Below are 11580 nucleotides of genomic sequence, written 5' to 3' on the forward strand. Positions count from 1 at the left end.
ATTTCCTTTTAGTGGGGAGTTCTTCAGGGTCTCCATTGTAGAGTAGAACCAACATAGCCTCTGCAATATTTTGCAGGGCCTTAGGGTATCTGGGAGAAACACCAATATTACATTAGAATGCTACAGAGGGCAAGAGTTTCTGGCACTGCACACCTGTTATTGTACTCCTTAAAGAAAAGCTTTACATTCTCTACATGGTGCTTGGGGCAGACTCAGCCACAAACATCCTCCTGGGCGGGGGGTGTTCAGGCATCAGCAGCGCTGCTGGGTGTATGCTCGGCTGTTATGCGATTTTGCTGTTATGCGATTTTACCACACTCGCAAAATCGCACACAGCCGACCATACACCCAGTATGATAGCGCAAAATCACGAATCGCGATACCATACTGGGTGTATGGTTGGCTGTGTGCGATTTTGCGAGTGTGGTAAATTCGGGTTACCGTATATTTGGGGTGGGGGGGGTTGCGGGGGGAGATGAGTTGTGCTGCTGGTAAAGCATAGGGGGCAGTACCCATAACGAGGCCTGGGGGGACTTTTTGTAGTGGACTTACAGGGAGAAGAGCTAGATTGGGTCACTGATATTGCCAGTTGCTATAGGATCTTTAACAACTCTTTGTGTCTCAGTTTTTTCATCTGTAAGATAATGCTAATAACACCTACCTCATAACGTTGTTTGTGAACTTAAATGAGATATGCTCATAGATGTGATGTGTAAATCATAAAAATCCTTACAGTGGAATACCTTATGTCTTAGCCAGCTTTAGCCAGACCACTTTTTATTTTTTAATCCCCACCCGAGGATATATTTCCACTGATTTTTAGGGAGAGGGAAAGATAGAGAGAAACATTGATTGGTTGCCTCCTGCACAAGCCCCAACCAGGGCCCAGGCTGGGGAGGAGCCTGTAACCAAGGTACATGCCCTTGGCCAAACTGGCGAGGGCTGCCAGCTCACTTCTTGAGTAATCTATATATACAAAAGGCTAATATGCTAAGTGTCTGACCATCGAACCGGTTGCTATGATGCGCACTGATCACCAGGGGGCAGACGCTCAACACAGGAGCTGCCGAGCTGCAGTGATGTGGCAACAGAGGTTCTCGGATGACGCACCCTGAAACCAGAGCGGAGGGAGCCCGATTGCTTGTGGGGTCATGCGATTCCACCTTTGGCCATGGGTTATGTTGTTTCTGGGGCACTATTAGCCCCAAATCTGGTTTACTGCACACTTGTGGTTGCTTTCCACACCTGTACAACAGCAACTTTGCAGAGTTCCCTCCTGTACTTTGGGACCCCTCAGGGGATGTCGGAGAGCCAGTTTCAGCCTGATCCCCACAAGCCAGGCCGAGGGATCCCGCTCACTCTGTAGAGGCCGGGGAGGGACCATAGGAGGTTGGCTCCAGGGCATGTCCAGCCCATCTAGCCCAGTCCTGCCCCGCTGGCCACCTGCTAATTAATTTCCTTTCAATGTGCACAAATCCATGCACCAGGTCACTAGTAACATATAAAAGTGGTTTGGGTCCGGCTTGAAATTAATTAGTCATTAGTATATATATGATGGATTTAGAGAAGGTGCTGAGCACTCCCTTGTAGCTTATAGAGATAATGGTCTTCAGATTCTTATTAGGCCTGCAAGCCCATTGCTAGATTTGTTTCTCAGACCCACAAGTTTCTTATCTATATATATAAAAGCCTAAGAGACCAGTATGGCAGAATGACCAGTCACTATGATGTGTGCTGACCACCAGGGGGAAGACACTCAATGCAGGAGCTGCCCCATGGTGGTTAGTGCACACCCAAAGGGGGAGCACTGCTCAGCCAGAAGCTGGGCTCACAGCTGGTGAGCACAGCCACAACAGTGTTCGGGAGCCTCTCCCGATTCTGTGGCAGCACTACTGAGTGGCAGCAGCAGGTGCAGCAGGCTGGGATGAGCGTGAGTGGCGTGGCGCCCAGCCCCGATTCAGGCTTCTCTCTGGCCACCTGCTGCTTGGCTCACTGCTACATCCCCTGAGGGATCCTGAACTGCAAGAGGGATGTCTGACTGCCAGCTTAGGCCTGATTCCAGTGCCATTCTCTGTAGAAGGCAGTCTGAACAACTCAGTGACTCAGGGAAGCGCAGGGAACTCAGGTGAGCCTGCTTCTGTGCTCGACTCACCCACTTGATGGTGTTCGCAGGACAGACCGTGGTGACCCAGCCTGTGCACATGCAGCAGCTGCTGAAGCTCAAGCAGCAGGCCGTGCAGCAGCAGAAGGCCATCCAGCTACAAGCCAGCAGGCAGACATCCCCTGAGGGGTCCCGACTGCGAGAGGGCACAGCCCAGGCTGAGGGACCATCCCCCCAACCCCACACTGCATGAATATCATGCACCGGGCCTCTAGTTATAATATATATTCCACAGGCAAGAGTATATCATAAACTTTTTTTTTGCAATCAATAAAGGACATTTTTAGATGTCCAGGGTGAATAGTTGCCATAAATGTTCTAAAAACAAACATTGTTAACCTTCTAATTTGCCCTTGTCACCAGGCTGAGGTGGAGACAGGGTTGCAGACTGAATCTCAGAATAAGCACAATATGTCCAGCTTCAAGGGGAAATAAGCATGAGATGTGAACATTATTTTTGATAGAAAGATAAGACAAAAGGACCATAAAATCTCTACAAATTCTCTTCAAATGATTATAGTTTTCTATTGCTTTTTCAGAGACCATACTTTCCTGAGTCACTTAGGTGTGTCTGTGTGTGGCGAGGGAGAGGAGATATTACAGGTGGTAGTATCATGGGGTGTAGCTCCCATCTTGCCAATTTCTGTCAGAAAGTTCTTATTCCTGCCCCAAAGCAGAGAACTTTATTTGAATCTTCCTGTGGTTTTCATTTTTCATGACCTGACATTAAAAGATATGCAGAGAGGGGCTACAACATTATCTTTTTGCATAAAACGTATAATGGTATATAATTTTCATTTTCAAAATGATGAGGGCATGGACCATGACATAGGGAGAAAAGTTCTTGCTTAGAATCATGGCTCTATGATTCCAAGCTGTTTGACTTTGGGCAAATTGTTTAACATCTCTGAGCTTTAGTCTCCTCATCTGTAAAGTAGAGAAAAAGATGTTGACCTCTGCTTATTCTTGTGATGTTTAAATAACACATTCAAAATGGCTGACATACAGGAGGTATCCAAAAGTGCTCCCGTTGTCCTTTTGTAGTTCGGAGCTGTAGAAATGGTGAGAGGTCACAGAGAAGAAATAAAACTCAGTTCTTTAGACCTATAAACCACTTCCCCTAAAAGCTCACCTAACTCACAGAGTATATCTCTTACTGCGGTGGAATTCAGTAAGAATCCTTTGCTCAAAGAAATCTTTGCTCAAAACTGCGCAGTGGCTCAATGTCCTATTTAAGCATGTCTTAAACTCTTTTGCTGGTTTCTCAAGTTTTTTTTTATAGTCTTATAAACTACATATGCAGCCTAATTTCTTGCTATCCTCCCCTACATCTATTTTTTTCATTGGTATGGCAGACTGTATTTTCCAAAAAAATGTCTGGTCCCCATACTATTCCAGAACCTCTCTCCTTAACAGGTGGGGTCTCTTTTCCCTCTGCCTTGAACCAGGGCAGGACTTTGTGACCCGCTTGTGGATAAAATGAAGGGCAAGTGCCAGCTGCTGTGTGACGTGGCGACTAGGTTGTGAAAAGTGGTTGGGCTCCTGCTACTTTCTCTTTCTAGGGATGCTCACCTTTGGAGCTCAGATACCTGGCTATGCAGGAGCTGAGCAACCACATGGAGAGGCTTGTGTGAGAGTCCAGCTGGCAGCACTTAGCTGAGGACCCAGCAGACATCCAGGAAAAACACCAGGCATTGGTGAGCACGTCTTCAGGGGGCTCCAGCCCCCAATCTCAAGCTGCCCAGATATGGTGAGTGAGTGGAGGAGAAATGAGTTGTTTCCTCCAAGCTCTGCCTAAGTTGTAGCTTTGTGAGAAAAATGAATGCTATGATTTCAACTATTAAATTTTGGGGTGGTTTGTTATACAACGATGGATAATCAAAACAACTTGGGAGTACTGCTACTCCTTTTCATACACAGGTTTTTGGAGGATAAAAGGACAGTTCTCTGTTTTTTGCTTGGAGGACAAATCCATGCTGGACACACCACAAATACCACAACAATGGACTTTAGTGATCATCTAATCTAGTAAGTAACAAACAATTTCTGAGCCAATTTTTTTGTTTGTTTGTTTAAAGAGATGTCCTGGGCACTATCTTCTTGTGATTCTGATGAAAAAGATCTGGGGTGGTGACCAGAAATATAGTTAAAAGCCTTCTGATAAGTACCTAGATCTGGAAACCACAGATATAATTTACTCTTCTAACCTCAAAGATGCAGAAATAGGCCCAGAGGCAGGATTTAACTTCTCTTAGGTAGCAAAGCATTTAATGAGTGGAGCTGCAGGTGGAACTCAGCACTTCCATCCCCCCACACTGGCTTATCTTTGAAAACACCTTTCTTCATAGATAACGCACATAGTTGGTTAGAGATATAAACTTATAAACTTACATCCTGCACCATCTGTTCATCACAGCATGTCTATAGTACATCTATCTCTGCCCCATAAAACACAGTATTTGTTTTTTTCAAGTGGATGAGATGTTTCCATGCTTTCACAGGGTCTGGGGTAGAAAGGCCCAGGAACACACTGCAGGAGGGGGAAACGGTGGGCTAGAGATGACTGTTTTCTCTTTGCCTGACTGCCAAGGTCAGTCCCCACACACATCTATGTTTTGTCCTTCATCTGCTTGCAAAGGTTCAATTAGACATGACTGTGAAGGTTGATCTCTACATCCCCAGCTGACATGCTCACAATGTGCTCAAGACTAGAGCGCCACAGGGAAAAATGGATGAGGTGAAACTATTTCCATCACGCTGGGAGGAAGATGACAGATCGATCAAGGCAGGTCCTGGATGAATGAAGTGCACGGATGAAGTCAATAGTTGGAAGTCCTTGTAAAAGACTTCTTTCTGCTTTTCCAGGTCTTCCGCTAGCGATAGATTGATTTTTGAAATGACTCAAAAATTTTTGAGTGTCTTACATCACCAACATCAATGTTCAGCCTGCCTCTGCCATAATTGGACTTTTAAATCTTGAATTAGTTTTTGAAATTTCTTGATGGACCCTTTGTTTTTATTTGATTGGTTTTGGGGTTACAAACTTTCCTCCCAAACTTGATTTTGAAAACGCAGAGATATTTATCTTTTTTAAATTCTTGTTAGGACCCATTTTATGGTTTCCACTGGCAATAGAGCCTGCTGTTTGAAAATTTTCTTTTGTCACAAATTCTTACTTTTTAAGTGGATTTGGTTGCTATTTTCGAACCAAGAGAGTATCTATCTCATCTTCTGCTCCCTAATCTTGATATTCCAGGTTAAGAGAACACAAGTTACCCCAGGAACAGTTACTCTGAGGGCAAGTTGCATTTACTTTTTCCTGCTCTAAATGGAAACTGGACAGATGGAATGGTCATCAGATCTCATTATTGCCTCTCCTGTTGTTACACACTTCACAATTAGGAACCCCTCTCCCTACCCAGTTTGTAAAGTTTCTCATTTACATTTGGTTTGCTAACCTTTGATTATCTCTGTAGGCATATTCTTGAAGTTTGTATGTTTTGTTTTTGTCATTAATTTGAACCTTTTTTTTTTTTAAAGAAACAGTCCCCTATAGGGACTGACCCAGCAACCCAGGCATGTGCCCCAAATGAGAATGGAACTGGTGACCTCTTGGTTCATGGGTTGATGCTCAACCATTGAGCCATACTGGCTGGGCAGTTCATTTGAACTTTTAATAGTAATATTTCTGAATGCTCACAATTGTTTCAAGCACATTTTATTAATACTATTATTTTGTTTGATCCTGACAATATCCTAGTGAACCTGATGATATTATTTCCATTTTAGAGATGAGGAAACTAAAGAATAAAATGAGGATATGTAAGTTGCCAAAGAACACAAAACTGGTAGAAGGACATAATCATTTACTATTATGCCCTAGCAATAAGTTCCCTTTTCGCCCTAACTGGTTTGACTCAGTGGATAGAGCGTCAGCCTGTGAACTGAAAGGTCCCAGGTTCGACTCTGGTCAAGGGCATGTACCTTGGTTGCGGGCACATCCCCAGGAGGGGGTGTGCATGAGGCAGCTGATCGATGTTTCTCTCTCTCATCGATGTTTCTAGACCTCTATCCTTCTCCCTTTCTCTCTGTAAAAAATCAATAAAATATATTTAAAAAAATAAATTACCTTTTCCTATCTTCTGTGTGAACTTTAGGTTTGATTTTACCTTAGTCCAGCTTCCATCAAAGTTGTCTTACTCAGTATTTATTAGAATCACCTGGAGGGCTTGTTAAACCACAAATTCCCCGGCTCCACTACAGTTTCTGTTTCTGGAGAGGGTCCGAGCATTTGCACCACCGATTGTCAGATGATGTGGATACTGCTGGTCTGGGACAGCCCTTTGAGAAACACTGGTTTAGTTCATTCCCTAGAGGTAAAGTTAAAACCGTTCTACTTTTCTAATTCCATAAAAATTAAGGAATTCTTTTACCTCTTTTGTTGCTTCCTAGAAAGAGAATTGTGCATGCTTTATAATTTTTCTTTTCTCTTTTTAAAGATTGTGCTGGCACCGGCCTCAGATTAAGATGGTTCCTTACATTTCAGCGACACTTTGGCTGAATGGGCCACAATAGCACGTATGCAGAGAATGGGAAGCTTGATCATTCCATGTCTGTGGATGGGCACAGCAATCGGTAGCCCATCACTTCAAGGGCTCTCTAATCCTAATGGTTCAAGAAATGCAGACTAAACCATTTATTTTCTAGCTCTTTTGGTATGGTAGACATTTAGTTATGGCCAACGTTAATGGGCAGTGTGGTCTGATTACTAGGAAGTGATAATTTACCAAAGCCTTCTTATTAGTTGTTTTCAATTCATTGAACATTTACATTGTTGGTGGTCCGTTTTTATCAGAGCCAGTTATTCTTGGCTCACTGTTAAATTTGGTCTGTTGGTAGAACTTTGAATTGATGTGAGTAAAATGATTGATGATGGAAGTACTCAAGAAATATATGAGACATAGACAATAGTGTAGTAGGCCTGGCGGGGGTGGGGTGTGTGCTGCAGGGTAGAGAGGGTCATTGGTGGAGGGGGCAGGGGGAAGGGTGAAAGGGGACATCTGTAATACTTTCAACAATAAGGATAAATTTTTTAAAAAAAGAAAGATAAGAAGATGAGGGAGAGGAAAGGATCTCGCGAGTTCCATCCAAGTGGTGTATGCGTAGGGAGCAACATTGGTATAAGAAGTGAGTCATGTCCAAAGCACATCTCGGTGTGAAAAGGCCCAGGTGAAATTTACTGCCCTTCACCTACAGCTCTCCCACCTGGTAACTGGGGTCAGGAAATGAGGATGTAATTTAAACTGTTGGTGCATTTTGTAATTCTGAGGAGTCCATGGTACCCTAGGCTGCTTTTGGTCCATGGATCATGCAATTATAAGGCATTTGAGTTGGCAATTTCAAAAACCTTCCAAAGCAACCCAACACCTAAAATAGGTGGATTTGGCATCTCCCAGTTTAGTTCTATTTAGCCATTCTTTCTGGGAGCAAAGGAGTGAACGTCAGGACTGGGGATGACTACAAATAGAGTCAGTATGAAATCATCCAGTCACTAGTTCTTGACCCTCTGCTCTGTCCATCCCTTGGTGGGCACTGAGCATAGCAAAAAATTAAAAAATATATGTCTCCTTCCTGTCCTTAGCTCCTGGCCATTCCATCAGGGACGCTCACTGTAACCGCACTGTGACACTGCTGCCTACAAAATGTTCCCAGCAGAGCGGAAATGCTCTGTGTCAGATCTGACAAAGGCGCCTCTAAATGGCGGTTAAACGCGCACCATAGATTTCACCTAGAACTAAGTGGGACATGCTGCAATCATAATGAGAGTACTTACCCTGCTAGTCTGCCAGCTCATCGACGGATAGATCGGCCGATGCTGACTGTTTCATTATGGATTTGCCATTATATTTCATCCTCTTTTCTCCTACAGCTGCTTTAAAGATCCTATTTATTTTGTGTTTTGACCTGCCCCTGTGGAGGCTGTTTGAACCCTTATTAACTGCTAGCGAAGCTGCCCCTTGGTAAAGTTCCGGAGAGCTCTGTGTCCCAAATGGATGTGTCATAAAGAATATTTTTATTAGATTCTTCTCAGATATATTTTTCGAAGGTGAAATAAGTAAACTATAGCAAATGAAAGCTCATATTGTGAAAGCAGTTATTTATTGTGCTTAATACTAACTGTGCCAAATGAAGCCCTTCTTTATGTCCCTGGCATTGTGTTGCAGCTAATCTGTGAGGTAGGCAGTATTGGTCCTGCTCTGCCAGTGAAATAGCCATTTTTCAGAGAGTTTTAGTAAGTGCCTGAGAAGCACCCAATTGTAGGTCTGAGCCCAGTTCTGTGTCCTATTGTCTCCTGCTGGGCAGGTGAAGCGTGTTCGAAATCACCCACTAAATGCACTCCCTGTGCCGCTGTGAAATGCACGTGGCGTGCTAAGCACTGGCTTGGTTCTTAGAAGGCTGATTAGACACCAGCCGTCACCAGTAAAAGGCAGTCAGCATTCAGCTCGGAGCTTTTGTCTAAGTTCACCTCTTGAGCCCCAGACGCTTCTTGCTTCTGTTTTCATGGTGATTAAAATCAGATCTAGCAGGTACATTTGGCTATTGAAGGAACCACAGCCATGATCATTTCTGAAATGGAATTAGGTGATTTCTATTCTTTAAGGGTCTTAGTAACAGTGTCTAGGACTTCTGCGTGACGGTACAAGTAAGTACTATTTTTCTGCTGAGCCCCTTAGGAGGATTTCATTAGATATGAATCCCATTTTAAAGAAATATACATATGCAAATGTTGGTTTACAAAAGAGGGCAATATGGTGTCCTAGCGTTGTGAGAAGTCCTCCCCACCTGGAGTGCCCAGCAGGACACAGATCCCAGCCTCCTGTGACCTGGGGAGCGGTGCTGCTTCCACTGCTCAATGGCCGTGGAGCCTTGGGCAAGCCTCCATTTCTCTTCAACTCAGTTTCCTCGTCTGTAAAATGTGATTAATTCCTGTGCTGCTTCTTTCCCTGAGATGCTTTAAAGAGAGACAAGAGGCTGCTGAGAGCGTTTGTAAGGAAGTAGGAAGTGCTCTGCAGGGCATTATAATTTTCACCTACATAAAATAATGTACACATTGGAGTCTTTATAGAAAAAATGGTAATTGCTTACTCCCATTACAGGATTGCTTTTTATTTGTGAAAGGCAGAGTGGTGTACTAAAACAAATCGATAGACAGTTTTATTTGAACCTTACATTCCATTGCTTACTAGTTATATGAATTAGTAATTCATTGGATTAATAGCTCTGTGACATGGTTTTATTATCTGTACGTTTTACTAGCTGTAATAATGCCTACTTGGCACAGTGTTGTGAGACCACATGTGTGCTTGCAAATTAAGCATTGAAAAATACAAAAAAAATGAGTATATTTGAAAGATTTGCTGCAGGTCAGATCTTTCCAGCCTTAGTCACTGTTGGCACACATATTAGCAAATATTTAACAACAGAGGTAAGGAAGCAGATACATTTAATTGTGAAAAATTGGAAGTCACAGTCAATTGGAGGTCTGATAAATTATCTTAGAAAATATAATACCAACCAGTGGGGTATTTTTATCTGACTTATAACATTTCTAATTATTTGTGACATATGTAAGAGCCATTACTTGCATAGAGAGTTCACTTGTATGAGGAGTGCGGTGGTGTTCACTCAGGTGTATGTGCTGTCAAGTGAGGACTGAAGCCTAAAGCAGAGGCAGGGAGACAGCAGGAAGATGTGTCTCATCACCCATAACTAGTCCCTCTCCACCCCCCCCCCGCAGCTATTTCAGCATCGTTTCTCTTCAAACCCCTGTGTTCTCTTGTGCTTTAAACCTGACGATCCCATTGAAACTTGTATCCAGTGTCATATGCAAATAAAGACTATTCTCTCTGCTCCATTTATTCCTTCCCCTTCAAATATTCTAACAAAATATCTGAGACCATTACTAACAGTAATAATGATCAACTTTCACACATTTTAAATGTGAGAAAAGATTTTACAATATTGACATATTAGTCTCCACTAAGTACAGCAGAAGAAAATAGACTTGAGTGTATGCATAAAGGAAAGAATGTGGCTCTACTGGAACCAGTGTGTATGTGGATAGGGAACTGTGAAGTGAGGAGGGGGCAGTGGAGGTGAAATATACACAGAAGAACGATAGATGAGGAAAAGATGTGGGAGCAGAGGAAAAGAGTATGGTGAGAAGAATATTAACAGGTATTCCAAACGAGTAGGAGACGGAAATGCATGACAGTGCGCATGCTCCTCTGTGAAGGACATTTGTGTTGTTTGCAGGCTTTGTTCTCAGAGCCGCCTGTGGAGAGATTTCCTGTGTGACATTTATGGGGATGTGAGGCTCTTTTTCTTCCCAAGTAAATATTTGAGTTATCTAACGCTAACATATCTGGGAAGAGATTAATGTCTTGTGACTAATTCCATGTTATTGATGGGCAGAGATAGGAGAGAGAAATGGAATTCAAAAGTAATCTCAAAACTTTATTTTAACCCATAGTTTCAAATGGCAGAATTGTTAACAAGTGGCAGAACTGATAGATTTAGTGTTGTCTCCTACCTGCCTGGCACATCTCCCAGAAAAGAAATGAATTCAGTAATGAAATGGCCCAAATCAGTGAGCAATAGGATGCTGAAGGGGTCAAATGCCTTAGAAATACCCAAACTGTATAATTTATTGCTAAACTGATTGTTAATTATCCTCTTATCACTCCTGAACAATTAGTAGTTTGAAGTAGAGAAAAAATTCCTTTTTATCTCAGGACTCTATATGGCAACATTTATCCTATCAGGTCCTATTTGGAGTCCCCAATCTGGCATCCATTTTTTTCTACTTTCTTCAGCTACTTTCCTGAATCAATACTTTGGTTAAGCAAGACTGGATTACTCCCTATTTCCTGGCTACATCTTTTCTTCATTAGCAGTTATTTTAACCCAGCTGGTGTTGCTCAGTGGTTGGGCATCAATCTATGAACCAGGAGGTCACAGTTCCATTCCCAGTCAGGACACATGCCCAGACTGCAGGCTCAATCCCCAGTGTGGGGCATGCAGGAGGCAGCCTGTGGGGATCTGACATCCCCTCAGGGGATGTGAGAGGGTGGTCCTGGATTGTGAGAGGGTGGTTCTCAGGTGATGCACCCCAGAATTGGGCTCCCTCTTCTCTGATTCCGGGTGCATCACTGGAGAACAGCAGCTGCCAAGTCACCACAGCTCAGCAGCTCCTGTGTTGAGTGTCTGCCCCCTAGTGGTCATTGCACATCATAGCTATTGGTCAGACAGTCGAACAGTCAGACGGTTGCTTAGGCTTTTATATATATAGACTAGAGACCCGGTGCACAAAAATTTGTGCACTTGGGGGGGTGGGGGGGGGGGTCTGTCAGCCCGGC

At 43.4% G+C, this 11580-nt stretch overlaps 1 protein-coding gene across 2 annotated transcripts in view; it reads right to left on the reverse strand.

Moving 5' to 3' along the window:
* GRM3 (glutamate receptor, metabotropic 3) overlaps positions 1–11580 on the reverse strand; it is a 198471-nt gene that overhangs the window by 104234 nt on the left and 82657 nt on the right. The window lies entirely within an intron of this gene.

Source organism: Myotis davidii, unplaced genomic scaffold, assembly GCF_000327345.1.
Source record: "Myotis davidii unplaced genomic scaffold, ASM32734v1 scaffold49, whole genome shotgun sequence".
NCBI lineage: Eukaryota > Metazoa > Chordata > Mammalia > Chiroptera > Vespertilionidae > Myotis > Myotis davidii.